The sequence below is a fragment of the Hemibagrus wyckioides genome, linkage group LG01 (genome assembly GCF_019097595.1).
Source record: "Hemibagrus wyckioides isolate EC202008001 linkage group LG01, SWU_Hwy_1.0, whole genome shotgun sequence".
Taxonomy (NCBI): Eukaryota; Metazoa; Chordata; class Actinopteri; order Siluriformes; family Bagridae; genus Hemibagrus; species Hemibagrus wyckioides.
The window spans coordinates 15,239,311-15,260,758 of record NC_080710.1 but is presented as its reverse complement, the minus strand read 5'-3'; the positions used below and the strand labels follow the sequence as shown (position 1 = coordinate 15,260,758).

General features: G+C 39.7%; 1 protein-coding gene across 5 annotated transcripts in view; it reads right to left on the bottom strand.

The window, feature by feature from the left end:
* The window catches only part of sema6e (sema domain, transmembrane domain (TM), and cytoplasmic domain, (semaphorin) 6E), a 134,937-nt gene that overhangs the window by 60,645 nt on the left and 52,844 nt on the right, over positions 1-21,448 (bottom strand). The window contains exon 1 of one of the 5 annotated variants that reach the window (XM_058386817.1): positions 5,953-6,115. The exons of the other annotated variants lie outside the window; for them this stretch is intronic. The gene's annotated coding sequence lies outside the window, so the exon portion shown is untranslated. Of the gene's footprint in view, positions 1-5,952; positions 6,116-21,448 lie in introns of those variants that run through there. 5 annotated transcript variants of the gene reach the window in all.

The window sequence follows — 21,448 nt, the reverse complement described above, 5'->3', positions numbered from 1 at the left end:
CTGTGTATGTTATTATTTTTTTTATCCGATGCTCTATTTCCCCAGAGCAAAAAGGACTAGCAGGAAGATAAAAATGATACCCAGCTCAGTCCTGCTGAGAAGATGAAATGCTCAGCTTAAGAAGAGAGAGAAAGACCAAGAGTGAGACAGAAATGGAGAGAAACAACCACAGAATAAGATGCAGAAGGACAGAGAGAGCATGAGACAGGGAGCTTGCTTTATTTAGATGTTGTGTCTCGCCCTCAGATCACATCATCAAACCCTCTTCACTCACAACACACACTGCAAAATAATTTCTTATGTTTTTTTCTTACAGGTGCATGTATTGGTGAGATGAACAGTTTTGTTTCATTTTTTGTGAACTGCTGACAATATTTCTCCTAAATTCCAAATATAACTATTGTTATTTAGAGTGTATATTTAAAGGAAATGACAACACATCAATATAACCCAAGATCATGCAGTATTTGCAGAGCTTTAATAACTCAAATAAAACAAAATTCAAATAATTTGTAAACAAATTGTGTTAATGCTTTGGCTAAATAACATTAAGAGATCAGTATTTGGTGGAATAACCCCGATTTGCATGCATTTTTGCTCCATGATCTCCACCAGTTTTTCACATTGCTGTTGGGGAAATTTATACCACTCTTTTTGCAAAAAAGCAAACAGCTCAGCTTTGCTTGATGGTTTGTCACCATCCATCTTCCTCTTGATGACAGTCCAGAGGTTTTCAATGATTAGGCAGTGGTCTCTTATTTTTTTCCCAAGAGGTATATTATATATATATATATGTGAATGAATATTCATGAATGAGAAGGTGTGTGTGTGTGGATTCGTGGAACAGACAGACATGCATAACCCCCAAGTTCTGTGCGAGAGACCTGCAATGCTGAAAAGCTCAGCTCCACTGTGTCTGCAAAAGTACATCTGGGAGGTAGATCTTCTTTATACTGTATTCAGCTGATCCATCTCTCACACACACATACACACAGAGCTCTAAACCCCTTTATACAGAGTTTTTTCTTCTTCTTCTTAAAAATGATGATGATAATTAATAATAATAGCCTCATAATCATCATCATCATCATCATCATCATCCTCATCATCTCCTTTTCCAAGATCACTTACATACAGAAAAACAAAAAAAATCAGCTTGTGTATACAGGGGAAAACAATTAACATGACAAAAGACAACAAAGTTTGTTTGCAACATGAGCCTATAGTACAGTGTATGTAGAGTATAAGCAATAAATGCAAATTGTATCACCATTCATCACAATCACCTCCCTCTATACATCATGCAAGAACAACAGTCTGGATAGAATATATGATATAATGTTATGGACATTATAAAAATCTGTTATGACTGAGCATTAGGGATACAGGTGACAGGTGTCAGGAGGATAGATCATGGAAAGAAAGACTCTTGGTTCTGATTACAAACTCTAAAAAAGTTAAATATATGGAATATATTTGGTCTAGTAATGGTTTGGGAGGGGGCAATAAAACGTTATTGCAGAAGGCAAGAGGAAAGATCATGAAGGCGCTGGAGTGAACTGGGGCTTCGGTATGTTTAATGTGGTAAGAGGCACTGTAATCTTACTGTGCTGAAAAAGCAGCTTTGAAAGTAAGTGAAGTGAAGGAACAAAAGTAACATGCAGATAATTGACACTTAGATCTATGCACCCATTTAGTAGTGTTTTGGAATCAAACAGCAGATTTGTTCCATCTTAAAAAAAAGAAAAAAAAAATAGAAAGAAAAGAAAAGAAAAAAGATCACTGTTTCAAGTGTACAACAAACAGACACTTAATGAGGCCACCAACAGAGCAAGAACTAAATCTGTAACGTAACATAAATCTGTAGTGTGTATTATCACTAAAATAGATCAAATATCTCTGGGGGGAAAAAACACGTGAATGTTATAGAATGGGAATTTAATATGTAAAAAGGTTTACAAAAAGCCACGATCAGGGCAAAGAAGTAGAAAAGAGTGAAAAGTTAGCCAGCAACTGCAGAAGCCGTGAATATATCATGATCCGGAGCAATCCCGAGTGCTTTGCAGTAATCGTGTGTCTCTGAAAGTAGTCACAGATTGCTGTTAAGTGCTCCGAGTTGTGATGACGTGTACAGTAAAACCATGACAGGAATATAGCTAGCGAGGAAGAGTCAATATTCCAACAAATTGGTCAGTGGTAGTGCAAGTGGTTAAGACTCTGGGTTGCTGATCAGAAGATAAACCCTCAGCACTGCCAAGCTGCCACTGTTAGACCCCTGAGCAAGACACTTAACCCTCACTGCTCACTGCATCACTCTGAGCCCAACCTTCAACATTCAAATATGCGACGTTAATGTATATGCGACAATAATAAAGGCTTCTTCTTCTAAATCTTGGAACGTCACTGAGGGCATAACTACACAATCAATGCACAAAAAATCACCACCATTGCACTGGCCAGAACCACATCAGTGTGTCTAACATACATGAAGAACCCTCAAACAAACCAGTTAGTCCACACTGAAACCATCTTCCAGCCCTCAAGATCTCAATATTCTTAAGAGCTCACTTTTATTCTCTGACTGTGTGTGATGGTATTTTTAAAACCACGAACCAACAAAACAGCAAAACAACCAATGCTGACTGAAATGGCATTTTCTGCCACTCTCGCCTCTCAGGCAAACCGCTGAGAGTGAAACTCATTGAATCACAAGAGGTCTGTGGTGTGTAGTAAACCAGTAAATGATAGCACTCTGCGGGTTGTGTGCTGCACCGGGGGAATGCATGTGTGTGTGTGTGTGTGTGTGTGTGTGTGTGTGTGTGTGAGAGAGAGAGATAAGGCCTGTGATGTCTCTGATAGCTTTGAAACTGTCTCGGTAGCAGCTCTATAACAAAATGCGTGGTGACGTCTCCATTAAGCGAGGTCTCTCTGATCGTTGTTTTATCTCACGAACGTGTGTCCGTTAACACGGCTTCTGAGACCCAACCTGCTCGTGTGCATTTATCTCCATCTCCTGTCACTCCATTTATATGCTGTCATGTCCTTCCTGATCGGTCCACTGCATATGCTCTCGTGTTCCTTCTTGCTAACAAAGATTTTACTATGTATATCTGCAAAGGCTTAAAAATATATTCCAAGGCCACATGCTAAGGACACGCAGATGTGGCTTGGGGTGGCGCTTTCAGAAGCAGAAGCATCAGCTGATTACAGAAAGGCAGAAGCGTCAAGGGCAGGTTTTCATTAATCCAAACGCACGCTGCATCTGCAGGGTTCTAATCAAGATCTACTCCCTGACCTTGGACACTCTTGACCATTTCCTGCCAATTCGGCACCTCACAGCACAATGGCACCACATTATTAACTTCCGCAATAGAAAAAAAATCTGAGCAGGAATATGTAGAAAGCTATATGGCAGAACACTTCAAATGATAAGAGGATAAAGTGCAGGTCTTTCAATTCCCTTCAACGCTTTCATTTTCAGCACTGAGCATGTGTGTGTGTGTGTGTGTGTGCACAAACACACACACACACACAAACTGAGCAGCCTCTGAAAGCTAATCAGGAAGAAAAGGAAGCATGTAGAAAGCAAGTGACAGCTGCATTGTCCTGCACATCCCAGCAGGTGTCTACCCACAATGGCTGCACTATTTTCAAATGAATGATATTCCAATCAGAGCTGCTGACTGGGTGCAAGAGAGCGAGTGAGGGAGAGAGACAATGTGTGCATGTTTCAAGGTGACGTTCCCATCATGCTTGTGCGTTCCAACCTCCACTCTCAAATTAAACACTTCATCATATTGTCTCTTCCCCAGGGGACAAGCAAGCCACGTTCTCTATACATCTACTCAAAATAATGCTGCGCTCAGGACTGCCGAAGCGCCAGATAATGGCATTACTATACGCATGTGAAAACAGAATGGATATTTATCCAATATGAGTACAGGAAAATGGCCATAATAAGTATAATGCACAGGGAGAATAGTTATTTTTAGGCTTGAATTAAAAAAATTAAAAATCATATATTTTTTTAAGATATATATATATATATATATATATATATATACACACACACACACACACACACACACACACAACCGCTCAAAAGTTTGAGATCACTCAAAAATTTTATTGTTTTCCAAGGAAACACATGAAATTATTCTCAATAAAAAAATATAGCAAAAGAAAAGGACATGCTGAACAGGACATTCCTGGGATGGCAGGGAACTTGAGGAAATCCACACAGAGACAGTGAGAACATGCACACTGCACACAGATAGTAATCTAAAGCTCAGTGTTATACTCAGACCCTGGAGCTGTGACACAGCAACGCTGCCTGCGGCTCCACAGTGCCACTCTTCTTACTTCATATGACAAGTAATTAAAAAGTACTGGAATGTAATCAGGAGACGTTACTGGGTTTATGAACTTTTGATTGTCACTGATTACAATTTTAAATCAGGCAATCAATGTGGCATGGGATGCATTCTGAAAGTAACTCTCCCAATCTTATAGTCTTCCTCGCAGGCACTCCAAGCACTGTGAACACCATTATAGTACCCCATGATTTATAGGGGATGAGAAAACACACAAATTGTACTATTTATCATCCTAAAAGGGAACATTTAACAAAAACGAAATGTGAGTGTAAGAATTTAGCAACACAAATGAGTCAGAGTCAAACCTGAGCATCCAAAAGCTGTTTAGAGGATGCTGGATGCAGTTATAAAGGCAAAGACAAGTTTTTGGATAATATTCGATCACATGTTATTGCTACAAATTTCAATTTCTTTCTTGTTTTGCTCAGAACTGATCCATAATGAAGCATCTGGTGGCGCACTGAGCAGGTTCACACTATTTAAGAATCTGGCACCAGCTATGATAGTGTGTGTGTGTGTGTTGCAAACTGATCTGAAGACAGAGAAAAGCTGGGCCTCAATCACTGAAAGATGGATAATGCCTTATCTAATCTTAATGCTAATCCCAAAACTGATTACGTGCCCCAATGCGGCTTAGATACGACTCTAATTAGGCTTCAGCGCCAGGCCTCTGCTCTCTGGTGTTCTGACTTAACCAACAGCCGCTTATCAAAAAAAAAAAAAAAAAGGACAAACCATGGAAAAGAGATATTAGCTAGGAAGCACAGAATGCAGAGATATGCAGAGCAGTTTGACCACAAAGTGCTCCAGTGGATGAATTTCTCTCTCCTCATTTACTTTAAGAGCAAATATCACTTTACCAATTAATAAATTACAAATTAATTAAGAGCAATTAAAAACAAATTTCATCCTGTATATTTTAGGCATGGGAAAGTCTCTACTGTTATTTGGAACTCCAGGCATGTATTAGTGTAATTCCTGCTGGATTTTCGATAATGGTATTTTTTAAAATTGCATAAAATAGTCAGGAAAAAAAAACACATGGCAGATATTCCTTTACTGGTGTAATGCTGAGGCACCTACTTGTCTAGCGCAAAATAGAGCAGCTTGTTTTCTTTTACAAACCACACAGAAACACACACTGACACACACACAGACAGAGAGTCTCTCTCTCTCACACACACACACACACATACAGGGAGAGACACATACACACAGGCACAGAGTCAGACACACACAACAGAGACACAAACACACACACACACGCACACAGAGACACATACACACACACACACACACTGAGACAGAGACACACACACACACACACAGAGACAGAGAGAGACACAGACAGAGAGACACACACACTGAGACAGAGAGACACATGCACAGACAGAGAGAAAGAGAGAGACACACACACCCAGACAGATAGATAGAGTCACATAGTCATATGACAGACACACACAGACAGGCATAGACAGACAGACACACATGACAGAGACACAAACACACAGACAGATGCACACAGAGACACACACAAACACAGTGTGTGTGAAAATGAGCAGGACAAGAAACATACCATCACGAATCTTGTTATTCCTGTGAACAATCTGAAGCAGTGTTTTCTCGTGTTCTCACACTTGTCTTGCTCCACACCCAAGTGTCGTTGTGTCCATACCTGCCCAAAGTAACGGCTTTAAGGAAGTAATCCAAAGTAATCCACATGTGACAAACTCGAAGCAAATGCAGCCCGCTGTCACGTTTCAGCTTGCAAAAATATCAGTACTAAATCCACAGCAAACACTGAGAATCAGCTCCACACCTCCTCACTCATGCAGCTATCTGATCAGCCAATCATGTAGCAGCAGGGCAACGGACAAAATCATGCCGATCTCGACCAGCAGTTAATGTTCACATCAACCAGAAGAATGGAGGAAAATGTCATCTCTTGCCTGTAGCAGAACTGTTGGTGCCAGATTGGCTGTTGTGTGTTTTTTTTTTTTTTTTTGGTATTTCTATAACCACTGATCTCCTGGTTTTTCCACAACAGTCTCTAGAGTTTACTTGGAATGGTGCAATAAAGAAACAAGCTTCAGTGAGCAGACAGAAACACCTTGAGAAGAGTAGACTGGCTCAAGCTGACAGAAAGGCTGGAGAAACTCCAATAATCACTCTGTACAATTATAGTGGCCATGGAAGCAGCCCATTTTAAGCCTTCTACTCAGGCTCACAGACAATAGAGTCAGAATTTATCATCAACAGCATGAATCCAGTCTGCATCATGTCAGCAATCCAGGCTGGTGGAGGTGATTTAATGGTGTGGGGAATGTGTTCTTGTCACGCTATGGGCCTGTTAATACCAATCAATCAATCAATCAATCAATCACTGAGGGCAAGAACTGTCCATCACAGTGGAATTCTTTTCTTTGCATATGATACAAGGGCGTTGTCAGAGCACAGGGGCAGCTATTACACAGCTATGATATGAGCATGGAAGGTTAAGGGCCCTGCTCAATTGCCCAACAGTGGAGCTTGGTGGTGCTAGGGCTAGGACCCTGATCCTCTGATCAACAACCCAGAGCCTTACCCACTTGAACCACCCTGAATATTTCAGTATTGTTGCTGACCGTGTGCATCCCTTTATATCCACAATGTACTCTTTTCTAATAGCTACATCCAGCATGAAAATACACCATGTCACAAACTGTTCTTCAGTGGCCTTCACAGTCGATCCAATTTCTATCTTGACAACACTTTGGGATGTGGAATAACGGGAGCATGAAAATGCACCTGAGTAATCTGCAGGAACTGTGTGCTGCAGTCACGTCAACACTGAATTAGAATCTCACAGCGATGTTTCCGACATCTTGTGGAATCCATGCTGGGAAGAACTGGGGCTGTTTTGAGAGCAATGAGAGGTTTTACCTGGTATAGAGCTCCCAATAAAGTGCTTTGTTAGTGTATAATGCTATATTCAATATACTCAATATGTTCAAAGAAGACCAGTAAGATAGAGTATCCAGTAGAATCTGCTGCAGAAGATTAACATGGTGAGTTTTGCCCACATCACTGTACATGTGTATCTTCACAGAGATTCGCTTTGGGTTTTGGTCTTATGATTCAGTGACTAACTTCAAATCCAAAAATGTCTCCTCCAGTGCAAAGACCTATAAATATGTTATGTGCGACAGAAGCAACAATTCTCCGTTAATTTCCTACTTAGACATATGTCCAATATCGGGGGGAAAAACATATATTCCTTTATACTCTATAATAAATGTTACCACATGTAATGTTATCAAGTGTCAATAGTTGAACCATTTCTGTTGGTCTATTTTTTTTCTCTGAAATACTCTAATCTACTTTCAGAGCATGGAATTGGTGTTTATTAGAATAGACTAGAAGAGATAACAATACATAATAAAATGAGATGAGTTTTAGTTTATGTGCCTTCAAAGCCTCACAAAAATGCTGATAAGGCTTGGGCAGAGTTTACCCAGAATATGAGTTACACAGATTAAATTCTGCATGCATTAGAGAAAGAAAAGGTGGTTGGATGTGGGGGTGAGGGGGTGGGGGCACGCAAAATTAAGCCCCTGTGCTAAAACTGACTCAGACTTGCAAGTAAAAATGCACACACTTTTCTTACAAATTATTAGGCAGCACACTTCTCTAATAGAAGATAGAAAAGCCCAGACTACTCACACACACACACACACACATACACACACACAGTTAAGCCATGGCAGTGGTGGTGTCATTAAGTGTAAGTACGTGATAAATGCACTCTGCTTGTCGGATTTGAGATTCTCATTAGTCTGTGTGCAAGAGCCAATAAGGGGCCATTATTCTTGTGCCAGAGCTGACATGAGTAAGAATGTGTGTGTGGCTGTGTGTGAGAGAGAGAAAAAAAGAGAGGAAGAAAGCACATATACTGTATGTGTGTGTGTGTGTGTGTGTGTGTGTGTGTGTAAATGGGGAGGCAGGAGAAGATAAAGTGGCCTGTGTATATAGAGAGAATTTGGACAGAGAGATAAAGAAAGAAATATTGCAGGACAGGTGGAGGTAAAGGGAGACATTCAGAGTGGGCTTCATTCTTCAAGTGTTATAACAGCAACAAAGAGGGCAAAAGCTATTGGGCATATGAGAGAGAGAGAGAGAGAGAGAGAGAGAGAGAGAGAGAGAGAGAGTGAGAGCGAGAGCGAGAGCGAGAGAGATCAATCCATATTTAGTTCTGTGGTCACTCTGTCTCTCACACACACACCCCAACACACATACTCCTAATGCCAGCGACATCACTTTTACAGACATTTCCATTAATAACCTCTTATAGTTAATGTATCAAGAAATATCATCCTTCCCACACACACACATACACATATTTCCAGCATTTCAGAGACACTATTAGTGTCAGACTGGTACATCACAACCACCAACACATTTCTAAAATCCAACTTTCTCCAGAGATTATAAAATGGTCATGGCCTTGTCTCTTTTTTTCCCTCCAGAATGGAAGTTTGGATATTTTTAAGCAATTGTTCATTCCTGTGATCAATGAAACAGAATAAAATCTAAAAGAAAGCAAGACTAGGGTCGCAAAAAAGGGGCATTAAAAACGGATCGATGATGCAGGAAAAAAAAACAAAACAGAAAAAACAAACAAAAAAAATACAAGGATGGGGCTGGTCGTGTGTCATGTGTTGTTTGTTTGGTGTAGAGGCTGATTTAAGTCCTTTGAAGTGGACTGTGGTGTGTGGGAGAGCAGTACAGATGATGTGTTCTGATGCCCTCTCGGGTGCAGTAATGGGGACCTGGCTCCAATCAGTCTGTCTGGACCTCCCTCTCTTTTTGTCCCTCTCTTTCTCTCTCACACACACAGGCAGAGTGGACACAATGCATCTCGCCTGCCTGTGCTCTAGTGCACTCTCAAATCCTCACCTGGTCCTACAGCAGAGGCAGAGCAGCATCCCTAATGATGACGGTCTCAGCAAATACAAATGTCACAGAGGTTACAGCAGTTGAGTTCTTTATTTATAGCATGTCTGAATTTAGATGGCTACTTGGGGAGTCCTGAGGGACGGCTGCCTCCTGCCAAACCTCAAGGAAAAGTGTTTATTGTGGAATGTTGTGACTTTCACTGATTCGGGTACTGGAGAGCATCAGCCTAAACCTGAACCATTTACAATGCACTAATAGTTAATGATGTCTCTTACATTAATAATTTAATACACTTTCATCTAATTTGCTTTAAAAAAAAATAAATAAAAGGCTACATTGGTAATCAGTGTTACTGATTAAAGGATGAATAAAGAAATAAACCCAATCTTTTAGTAAAAGCAACAATATACAAGAATTTTGTAAATGAGAATTCTGACAAAACAAACAGCAAAACAAAACAGAAACAGACAACTAAACTAAAAAAAAAATCTATGGATTTTAACTAACTGTAGTAACAAATCTATATATCCACAGATCAGGCATAACATTATGAGCACTGAGAGGTGAAGTGAATAACACTGATCTCCTCATCATGGCACCTGTTAGTGGGTGGATTATAGTGAACATTTTGTCCTCAAAGTTGTGATGACTAGATGACTGGATCAGAGTATCTCCAAAACTGCAGCTCTTGTGGGGTGTTCCTGGTCTGCAGTGGTCAGTATCTATCAAAGTGGTCCAAGGAAGGGACAGTGGTGAACCGGCGACAGGGTCATGGGCGGTCAAGGCTCTTTGATGCACGTGGGGAGTGAAGGCTGGCCCGTGTGATCCGATCCAACAGACGAGCTACTGTTGCTCAAATTGCTGAAGAAGTTAATGCTGGTTCTGGTGTCAGAATACACAGTGCATGACGGGTCAGGGCTGTTTTGGCAGCAAAAGGGAGACTGACAATATTAGGCAGGTAGCCATAATGTTATGCCTGATCGGTGTATATTAAAATACCTACAAGCTTTATATAACTAAGTAATAAAACAAAACTCCACAGTACAAAAACATAAAAACAACAACAAAAAAAAAAAAATCAGAAATAGGGAAGGCCAAAGGTGAGCTGAAATGTCCATAATCGACATCTTGTTTCTTCTGCACTCATATAGTAAGTGCCTCATGCTTATGTCTCATAAGTTAGAAGCTGATTGGAAAGTTTTGTTAGCTGGAAGGTTAGAACCTGGCTGAACTGTTTCTATTTTATGGTTTGTCTTAAAAAGAAACCTGTCTTATGTGTTCCTTGTTAAAAGACCGCTAGATAAATATCTCACTGCTAGTAGTGTGTCTGTTGACTGCTATAAAAATGTGGCATAAGACAGCAGCAGGGCAGTGAATAAAAACAGCCTGTGTGTGCCTTTTTTTTCCTCGATCGTACATGAGTATAATTACTGTACAAATACTGTTTTATAAAACTCCAGGCTGCACAATCATGGCGTCTTTGTATAGAATGATTTCAAACGAAGTTCACGGTGAAAGTGTGAGTGTGTGATTTCAATGGATTTCTACAGAATTTCCACTTCACCTTCCCGCATGTAGAGATGACAAACAAGTGCAGCGGGATGCGTGGGTTTGTGTTTTAAGCCTATTTTACACAAGAAGCAGCAATCAGTCTGCAACGCTTTTCCTTTTACGCCAGGCGTGGCGAGCGCGTGAAAGATGCAAGGAGCATTCATTTCTGTGCTTTCTTGCACTGGTTTAAAAAAAACAGCGTGCCAATACCTGCGGCTTTTTATTCCCGGTTTCTAATTAGAAACAGCAGAGAATATAACATTCATGCTACATTATGCAGTATATGCACATAATCATAAAAAAAGGAAAGAAAGCACATGGTTGTTCTCAGTGCTGAAGGTGTTTGATTTTCAAATACAGAAAAAAAAAACAAAAAAAACTTTGATATGTAGAGTTTAGACACATTAACATTCGACACCAAAATCAAATCTTCAACGGATTCGAGGAAAAAAAGTAGTAGTTAAAGTTCTATTGGTCAAAATAAGTCTCCACAATCATACGCTTTCATCAAATGTAGATACGGGACATGCATTTAGCATAAAATGATGACTGTGAAGGATTGTGGGTATTTTGGAGGAAAGCAGCAGGGATTCATTTAACTTCATGCTCCCAAGCTGACTGATTTCTAAAATCCAGCTCCATGAATATTCTAATTTAACCTTGGGGCAGCCAGGTTAGGGATATAAAAGAAGAACTTCCCTGAACAGGAAATAACTGCTAAGTAAAAGATAAGATTCTGAATCAGTCTCGAGTGTGTGGGAAAGAAGAAACCTCATGTGGAACATTAGACATGGATGTGTTTGAGAATCTGATTCACACTGCAGGAGTCACTTCTGCATAGTCATCACGGTGTGTGTCTGTGTGTATAGTGTGTGAATTGTGTATGTGTATAGTATGTATAATGTATAGTGTGTAGTGTGTATAGTGTGCATGTGTTTATAGTGTATAGTGTGCATGTGTGTAATGTGGTTGTGGATAATATGTATAATTTATATTGTCTATGTGTATAGTGTGTGTATAGTGTGCAGTATGCATGTATAGTGAGCATGTGGGTAGTGTGTGTATATTGTGCATATGTGTAATGTATATAGTGTGTGTATAGTGTGAATGTGTGTGTAGTGTGTACGTATAGTGTGCATGTGTGTAGTGAGCATGTATGTAGTGTGTGTACAGCGTGTAGTGTGTGTACAGCGTGTAGTGTGTGCACAGCATGTAGTGTGTGTATAGTGTGTAGTGTGTGTACAGTGTGTAGTGTGTGTACAGCGTGTAGTGTGTGTATAGCATGTAGTGTGTGTACAGCGTGTAGTGTGTGCACAGCATGTAGTGTGTGTATAGTGTGTAGTGTGTGTACAGCGTGTAGTGTGTGTACAGCATGTAGTGTGTGTATAGTGTGTAGTGTGTGTACAGCGTGTAGTGTGTGTATAGCATGTAGTGTGTGTACAGCGTGTAGTGTGTGTACAGCGTGTAGTGTGTGTACAGCATGTAGTGTATGTATAGTGTGTAGTGTGTGTACAGCGTGTAGTGTGTGTACAGCATGTAGTGTATGTATAGTGTGTAGTGTGTGCACAGCATGTAGTGTGTGTATAGTGTGTAGTGTGTGTACAGCGTGTAGTGTGTGTACAGCGTGTAGTGTGTGTACAGCGTGTAGTGTGTGTACAGCATGTAGTGTGTGTACAGCGTGTAGTGTGTGTACAGCATGTAGTGTATGTATAGTGTGTAGTGTGTGTGTACAGCGTGTAGTGTGTGTATAGTGTGTAGTGTGTGTGTACAGCGTGTAGTGTGTGTACAGCGTGTAGTGTGTGTACAGCATGTAGTGTGTGTATAGTGTGTAGTGTGTGCACAGCATGTAGTGTGTGTACAGCGTGTAGTGTGTGTACAGCGTGTAGTGTGTGTACAGCATGTAGTGTGTGTATAGTGTGTAGTGTGTGTACAGCGTGTAGTGTGTGTATAGTGTGTAGTGTATGTATAGCGTGTAGTGTGTGTACAGCATGTAGTGTGTGTATAGTGTGTAGTGTGTGTACAGCGTGTAGTGTGTGTATAGCATGTAGTGTATGTATAGCGTGTAGTGTGTGCACAGCATGTAGTGTATGTATAGTGTGTAGTGTGTGTACAGCATGTAGTGTGTGTACAGCGTGTAGTGTATGTATAGTGTGTAGTGTGTGTACAGCATGTAGTGTATGTATAGCGTGTAGTGTGTGTATAGTGTGTAGTGTGTGTACAGCGTGTAGTGTGTGTGCAGCGTGTAGTGTGTGTATAGCATGTAGTGTATGTATAGTGTGTAGTGTATGTATAGTGTGTAGTGTGTGTATAGTGTGTAGTGTGTGTATAGTGTGTAGTGTGTGTACAGCGTGTAGTGTGTGTATAGCATGTAGTGTGTGTACAGCGTGTAGTGTGTGCATAGTGTGTAGTGTGTGTACAGCATGTAGTGTATGTATAGTGTGTAGTGTGTGTATAGTGTGTAGTGTGTGTACAGCGTGTAGTGTGTGTATAGCATGTAGTGTGTGTACAGCGTGTAGTGTGTGCATAGTGTGTAGTGTGTGTACAGCATGTAGTGTGTGTACAGCATGTAGTGTATGTATAGTGTGTAGTGTGTGTATAGCATGTAGTGTGTGCATAGTGTGTAGTGTGTGTATAGTGTGTAGTGTGTGTATAGCATGTAGTGTGTGCATAGTGTGTAGTGTGTGTATAGTGTGTAGTGTGTGTATAGCATGTATAGTTTGTAGAGTGAGAACAGGTGACAGTGATGCATGCAAAGAAGGTGAGATGAAGGCTGGAACAAACAGACAGGAGAGAGAGATGACTTGGCTTCTGGTGGAAGTTACTGAGCTTGTGCATGTCACTGTTCACTTTCTTGAAATAAGTTTTGACAGGAAGCTTTTTCAATTAAGAAAACTAAACAAAAACTTTTTTTTTAAAAATCCTTCTTCTAATTGAAATCTACACTATGAGAAAAAGTAGCATTGTGACATTTTCCACAGAGAATAAAAACCATATGAAAATGTCAAAAGGAGATAAAAACGCTGGTCAGTTTTACAAAGGTGAAAGCTTTTCCCTGCATCGTCTTTCTACATTCACTTTGAAAAGGTGATCATTCAAACAAGTTAATTAAAACACATTGCACACGACACAATCCACTGCAGTTACACCTTACAAGACTTTTTTTTTTTTTTGCAGTATCATACTGAGAACACTGCTGGAAGGTTACTGTAAAAAAAAAAAAAAAAAAAAAAAAAACTGATTGCTGTAAGCTACTGCAGGGTCTGTTTAATTATTCAAAAATCTTCAGTAACTATGCAGTAACAAGCTGTAATTACTCTATACACACTGATCAGGCATAACATTATGACCACGGCCTAATATTGCGTTGGTCCCCCTTTTGCTGCCAACACAGCCCTGACCCATCTTGCACTGTGTATTCTAACACCTTTCTATCAGAACCAGCATTAACTTCTTCAGCAATTTGAGCAACAGTAGCTCTTCTGTTGGATCACACCAGAAGGGCCAGCTTTCTCACCCCACGTGCATCAATGAGTCTTGGCCACCCATGAACCTGTCACCGGTTCGCCATTGTTCCTTCCTTGGACCACTTTTGTTAGATACTGACCACTGCAGACCGGGAACACCCCACAAGAGCTGCAGTTTTGGAGATGCTCTGATCCAGTCATCTAGCTATCACAATTTGGCCCTTCATCAAACTAGCACAAATCCTTACGCTTGCTTATTTTTCCTGCTTCTAACACATCAGGACAGAATGTTCACATCATTGGTGTTGAAAGTTATTTTTTTTAATAAAGGTCATTCATATATTTATATTCTGTTGGTATATAGATGAATATAGAGTTTTGGAGTGGTCAGTTCTCGCCAAACTTGTGGGGAAAAGTTGGGGGTGAATCCAGGTCTAAATTTAAGTGCCTCGAGGTTTAGGGAACGTAATTAGCTGGTGTTGACTAAGCTGGGTGGTGACAAAAATGGCCAATTGTGCTTATGTTAACATTTTACACTCTCACTAACATTTCAATAATTTATACTCGCTGTAGGATAGTCCATAATGGCTTGAACAGAAAACACAAAGCCAGGCCACACAAACTGGAACAAAGGCGGAGACAAAGACTAACACTAATGCAGAGACAGAAAAGTGGAGACATGGCTTAAAAGGCAATTTCTTCTGATAAAGTGCTCCAACACAATCAGCTTGGACGTGTCTCCATGCCTCAACACACAGAGAAGAGTACAGTAACTTACTCCTATTACTTAGTTATTGTAAATTCATTCAGAAAAAGATACTGTAATAACTAAGTGATGTCACAGAAATGACCCATGATCCACTGCATGTTACACTGAAATACTGTATGATGATGATATAGTAATTAACTGCCCATTCTTGTAGCCTTTTACACAGTAAACTAGTTAGGGTTAATGGTGTGCACATGGTGAGATTCATTTTGAACGAATCCTTAATATGACTCGGGAACGACGAGTCATCTCAGAGAGCGATTCATTGACCATGCTTGCACAAGATCCTATCGGTTCTGTACGGGAAACATGATTAGTTCATTTCCCGAGTCGTTCCTTCATTGCGTGACAGCCTCATAGGCTTCGGCTGTGCAGTCTGTAGTGGAAACAGAAATGATTAATTCATCTCTTCAGGCCCGAGTCGTTCGTTCGTTTGTTCATAACGTGACCACTTCAATTTAATTCGTTTAACAATGAACATTGTCTCAAAGCAGCTTTATAGAACATAAGAAACAAAAAAACATGCAAAGAGTCCTAGATGTTAGACAAAATCATCCCTAGTGAGCGATCCTGAGGCAACTGTGGCAAGGAAAAACTCCCTTAGATGGTATGAGGAAGAAACCTTGAGAGGAACCAGACTCAAAAGGGAACCCATCCTCATTTGGGTGACATCGGAGAGTGTGGTTATAAATTATTATAAACACCGGAGAGTGTGATTATGAACAATCATATGCAGTCCTTCCTGCATTTATGTATAGTCAATTGTGTGATGCAGATACAGCATATGTAGAATGTTATTGCGTGTATTAATTAAGAGGTTCCTGGATCGGTATCTTACAGTCAATAATACTAATGTAATGTTGTATAATATTTAGGAATTATCATAAAAGACATGTTGAATGTACATTTACTAAAAAATAAAAATAAAAAGTTCTGTTCTTGTTCCTGTCTCATTTTGGCCTTGGTTGATTTATAGATTTGTCTTATTCTAAATGTGATCACCTTTTATGTAAGGAGATGTGTCGAGGTCACTGGCTATTAAAACGTAATATTATAATTATATTGTGCTGAAATGCACAAAATGACTCGAAAAAAAAATTGTTCATTTTGCTGAACGAGATCCAAAGATCCGGGTCAGTAAAATGACCTGAACTTCCCAATGCTAGATGAAAGTAGATCACTGTGTCACACAGATTCCTGTCTTCTCTGATCTGAGTAACACTTAGTGGCTGGAGAAAGAAGTTGAACTGGAAAAAAAAAAAAAGCTTGTTGATCTCATTCAGTCCACATACATCAGTTCCAAGCTACTGAATAGAGAAACAACATCACAATTAGTTTTTATACATCCGACCTGCTTTGAGCGTGTATTTTCAAAATCCTGAACACAGAGAAGCACACCTGAGCTGAGAACTGGACCCACGATGCTGGTGTTTTACAGCAGACACATAATCACCCATTAGTGCCAACATCCTTGTGTGATTTCTCAACTGACTGATTGTAATACTTCATGAAATCACACACACTCTACATCATTCAGTCTAGTCATTAAGAAACTTTAAAGCTTAGTATAAGCAACAAAATCATGCCTTGTTAAGAAGCGTAATATTTCTTAGGCAAAATCTACTACATATTCTTTCTTTTCCACAGTGTGTGACGCAACCTGCTTGTACTCTTACATTAGCAAAGCTTTTTTTTTTGTTATTTAGTAATGAGATGCTTTATCCTTTTGAAAAGCAAGCTGTTTTTGTCATTGACTAAAGCCTGATATAGTTTTTCATCTCCCAAATCTTCACCAAAGCTAACAATAACCAAAAAGCAAAAATATGACTAAGTACTTTCCATTTTCATCAACCGACTACGAAACCTACTAAACCTAAATCCAAGTCAGCTATTGAAATGAACAGCTCACATAATCAGCTTGGCATGAATACCTATATTATTGAGAGAAATGAAGAAAAAGCAGTCAAGTACGTGTGACAGCTATGAGGTACTGCCAGCTGCTCGCGGTCTTCAACTGATTAACTCTTGAAACTTGAAAAACACACACACACACAAACAGACTGCAGTAGCTGAGCTTCATTCAAGCAGAAGACTAAAGGATCATAAAAACATCCATTTAAGCAGTAAATTAATTGAAAATGTGAGATTATAAAGTAATAAAAATAATGCCCTTGTCTCAAGCTGAATAAAAGTGCCACTTTATGCTTCAACAACTTCTACACTTTAGTGATGTTTTTCCACATTACTTGTTTTTTTGTATCTCCTCTCATATTTGAGTCTCATGAAGGGAATAAGAGAGGTTCACGCTGTACTGTCACCTGCCAACACACCATTCAATCATATCCGACTCATAATGCTCCTCTGCAGTAACATTCACAGAAAACAAACCCACAAAAAAACAGATTTCATCATTTATTTAAATCTAATACAGTTTTATATGATTATTTAGACTTAGCCTGAGCTTGAATATATTTCTCGTTTGCATGGATCTTAATGAGGAGTAATGATCTTTATAACTGAATAATCAGAATGATCCTATAAGGGAAGTCTGGTTATGCCCAAAAGAAAATCTAATTTTACCGATTCGACTGTGAGAGTTGTGAGAGTTGATATCAATGAAATTGAACCGATTAGACTTATGGATATTTTGTCAATCCATCAACTGGATTTAACTAATCTGGTTTTAGACATATTTAGTCAGACTTCTACTGCCATGACCATTTTTTTTTTAATTGATCATGTTTCCATGTTTTTTGGGATGAATTATATTTATATCTTAGTCCTCTGTGATCCAGTGGCAGCACTCTCACCACTGCAGCTCAGGTTCGAGTTCCGGGCAGGGAACCAACCCAGCAACTGAGGGGTTAACTCTCTGAGCCCAAATAACATGGAAGGTTGCATCAGAAAGCAAAACCTGTGCCAAAAATCAAATATGCAGATCAGATGATCCACTGTGGTGACCCCGAACAGGAAGCAGCTGAAGGACAATAACAACATATTTAAGATTTCTTAAAGGTGAGGGGGGAACACAACTATTTTGGCCAAAACTTGATTTGTTGTCAGGTTTTTTTTTTTTAGTCTGTTCAATTCAGCCACGTCTTTAAACGATCTGTCCATCATGTATACTGCGATATTTTTTTCATAATTATGCCAGAAAAGCTGGTGTTTATTTACTGAAATGTTGAGTGATGCATAATGAACAAATGTACCAATTAAAACAGGATGGTTTTGTTGCCAGGACAACAACAACGACAACAACATCTATGAGCGCTTGGAGCATTCATGTGTGATTATCTGACCGATATGGCATAACATCAATTAAGAAAGCACTTGATATGTGGCCTGGATTTTCAGATTTCCTCCATTTCATCAGGTTAAAAAAATGAATTTAAGAATAAGTATTAATGAAGTAAGATTTTGTTTCAGTTTTTGTGAAATGATGAGACAAACACAGTATTTTGGTTGTGTATTCAGACCACTCACATCTGAAGCTACACACACCAGTGTGTAGTAAACACACATGTTAAACAGCAGACTGTTCAGAATAACACTAGTCATCTTTTCTGGCTTTCAGGGAGCTGTGGTGTTATCTCAGGGAAAGGGTCTCGTTTAGGTCACATCACTACTCTGCTTCTGTATGTTCACTCTGCAAGCCTGAGACATGCATTTTGGGTGAAAGAAGGGGAAGGAGGAAAGAGGAAGACTCTGACTTGGGTGTTAATCCCAAGCTGAAGGAGATGCAGATTTAGTCAATTTGAAGCAAAAATTATATCATCTGATGACTCAAATGTTTAATGATAACTTCAAATGTTTCCCAGAAATGTGGAGAAAATATCAAAGTGAAAAGAAACAAACACACACACACACAATCAAACACACACAAACACACAGAGATGCTACCCAGACACACACCCACACCCATGCAGACACGCCTAAGCCACCCACCCACCCACACATATTAACCCACAAACATACACATACATACACACACACACACACCCATTCCATAACCAACCCAACCCATGCACCCCCCCACACACACCCACCCACCCCACACACAACACCTACTCCACACACACACACCCACACATATACACACCCACACCTATCTCCTCCATGTCATTCTGAATGCCTGGAAGAGGGCTTGAAGAGATAAGATGTACTGACAGAATGGACCCCAGAGCAGCTTTGGGTGAATCCCGAAGGATGCATCACATCTGCGGATCAATACCGCACTTAATGCGCTACCCGCTCAGAATATCAATGGGCCGTGGGAAAATGCTCCTGGCTTCTCACAGAGGATAGATACCGGCTAAAGTACACAATTATCACCTACACACACATGGCCTGATTTGCTTTTAGCATTCTATTTTTAATCTCTGGAAAAAAAACCTTCTGTATTCCATTAGGACTTGGCTTTGTAGGACATTTTGCCTTCATGCTGTCTTAAACCTGTCTAAAAGCATCAATATTACAAGAACCAAGTGACTAGTCACCTTAACCCAGAATGCTGCAGAAGAAGAATGAAGCACTTTACAGACTGAACACAAAACAAAACCGCACTATCCTAGAAGCAACAGTGGCTTTGCCACAAATCCATGGCAGGGATTTTTATTTTTAGCAGAAATCCATCTGTGTTCAAAACAGGCAAGCCACCTCGTTTGTAGCAGTAACACATTTCTGGTCAAACGGGCAGTTTTCTAAATCTAGCTGTGAAGTTAGCCAGAGAAGCTCAATATAAGAGTGGCCACTAGCAAGTGCAGTGATTTGAGCTGTCGGTGTGAACACAGCATAAGAATTAGTTACCATGTCCAACATGAATGAACGTGTGTGAATGTCAGAGTTACAGCTCAGGGACTGTGTGAGATATTGCATTAACCGAGTTGATGTATTAAGGATTCCTTCTACAGGACAGCCCGTGTGCTCAGACGCTCAGCCTGGCACTGGGGTGAAAGCAATTTGTTGCTGGTTCGTGGTGTAGATCAGTGAGCAGTGGGACTGGTGCTTTTTTAAGTTTGAGAAGCCCTGTGGCTCACTCAGAGACTAAAGACACAAATTTCTCGACTCTCCCTCTGCGAGTGAAAACAACTGCATCAGACAGACAAGAGTTACGGTGTTTCTGCTACACTCTGTGTGGAATGATTTATGGATTAAAATCCATGACTCCAAGATTTACCATCAGTCATGTAACAGAAAAGCATCTGCTGTATGTATGCATGCGTCTGGCAAATCACATGCATGAGGGTTTCAGATGCACAAGTATGTGTGTGTATGGGTGTGTGGTTTGTGTGTGTGTGTGCGCGTGCATATGTATGTCAGTGTGTGTATGAGTGCATGTATGTGAGTATGTGTGTGTGGGTTTTTTTTGTATGTATATATGTATGCAAGTGTGTATTGTTGTATGTGTGTAAGAGTGTGTGCAGTATGTTGTGTGTGCGAGTGTATAGGTGTGTGTGTGTGTTATTCTCTACACCAACAGCAGGCTTCTCTGTCTAGGCACTGAGTAGAGCACAACCCTAGTGAAGAGCCATACCATTCACCGCTCACAGCCACAGTGCTCACCAACAGCTTTGCTTTATTTTAGAGGGCTAAGCTCATTAATAAATGTCAACTGAGTGAAGAAGTGAGAATTGTAAAAAAAAAAGCAATCTATTATCCAGAAATTTGATGTCAGCTAAAAATAAAATATTAGCTAAATGACCATGTGTACTTGTTACAGTAGTGAATTCAATTCAACTCAATTCGATTTGTATAGCGTTTGTAACAATGGACATTGTCTCAAAGCAGCTTTACAGAACATAAGAAACACAAAAGTCCTAGATGTTACACAAAATCTTCCCTAGTGAAGCAAAAACACTGCATTTATTTATTTATTTATTTATTTACACTTGTTGAGTAGTATTCTCCTCTTATATAGTCAGCTATAAATAAAATATCAGTGTAAAGCAAAAACTCTGCTCTATGATACATCACAGAATGTTAACGCGAGATAAAACAAATCAGGAGACATGTTTACTCACCCGTGAATAAAAGAGACTCACCTCTGACACTAGCAACCAGACATTCTAGCTTAGCTTAGGAGTTTTAGGGATGGCTTTATTTTAAGATTTTGACTTAGCAACCATTAAACAACATACAAAAAATGACAATTTATTTCCATTTGATTTATTAAATGAATGACTTTTTCATTCTAACAGACATCAATTTATACTATAACTATATGGCTAATAGCCATGGCTATCTATGGTGGGTTCCCAGGACACTCTATGAAACATTATCAGAGCTATTATTCTTACATTTTGTCTAGTTAATAACTTGTTCGCTTGGTCAATTGAATTAAAATGGTTTTTATC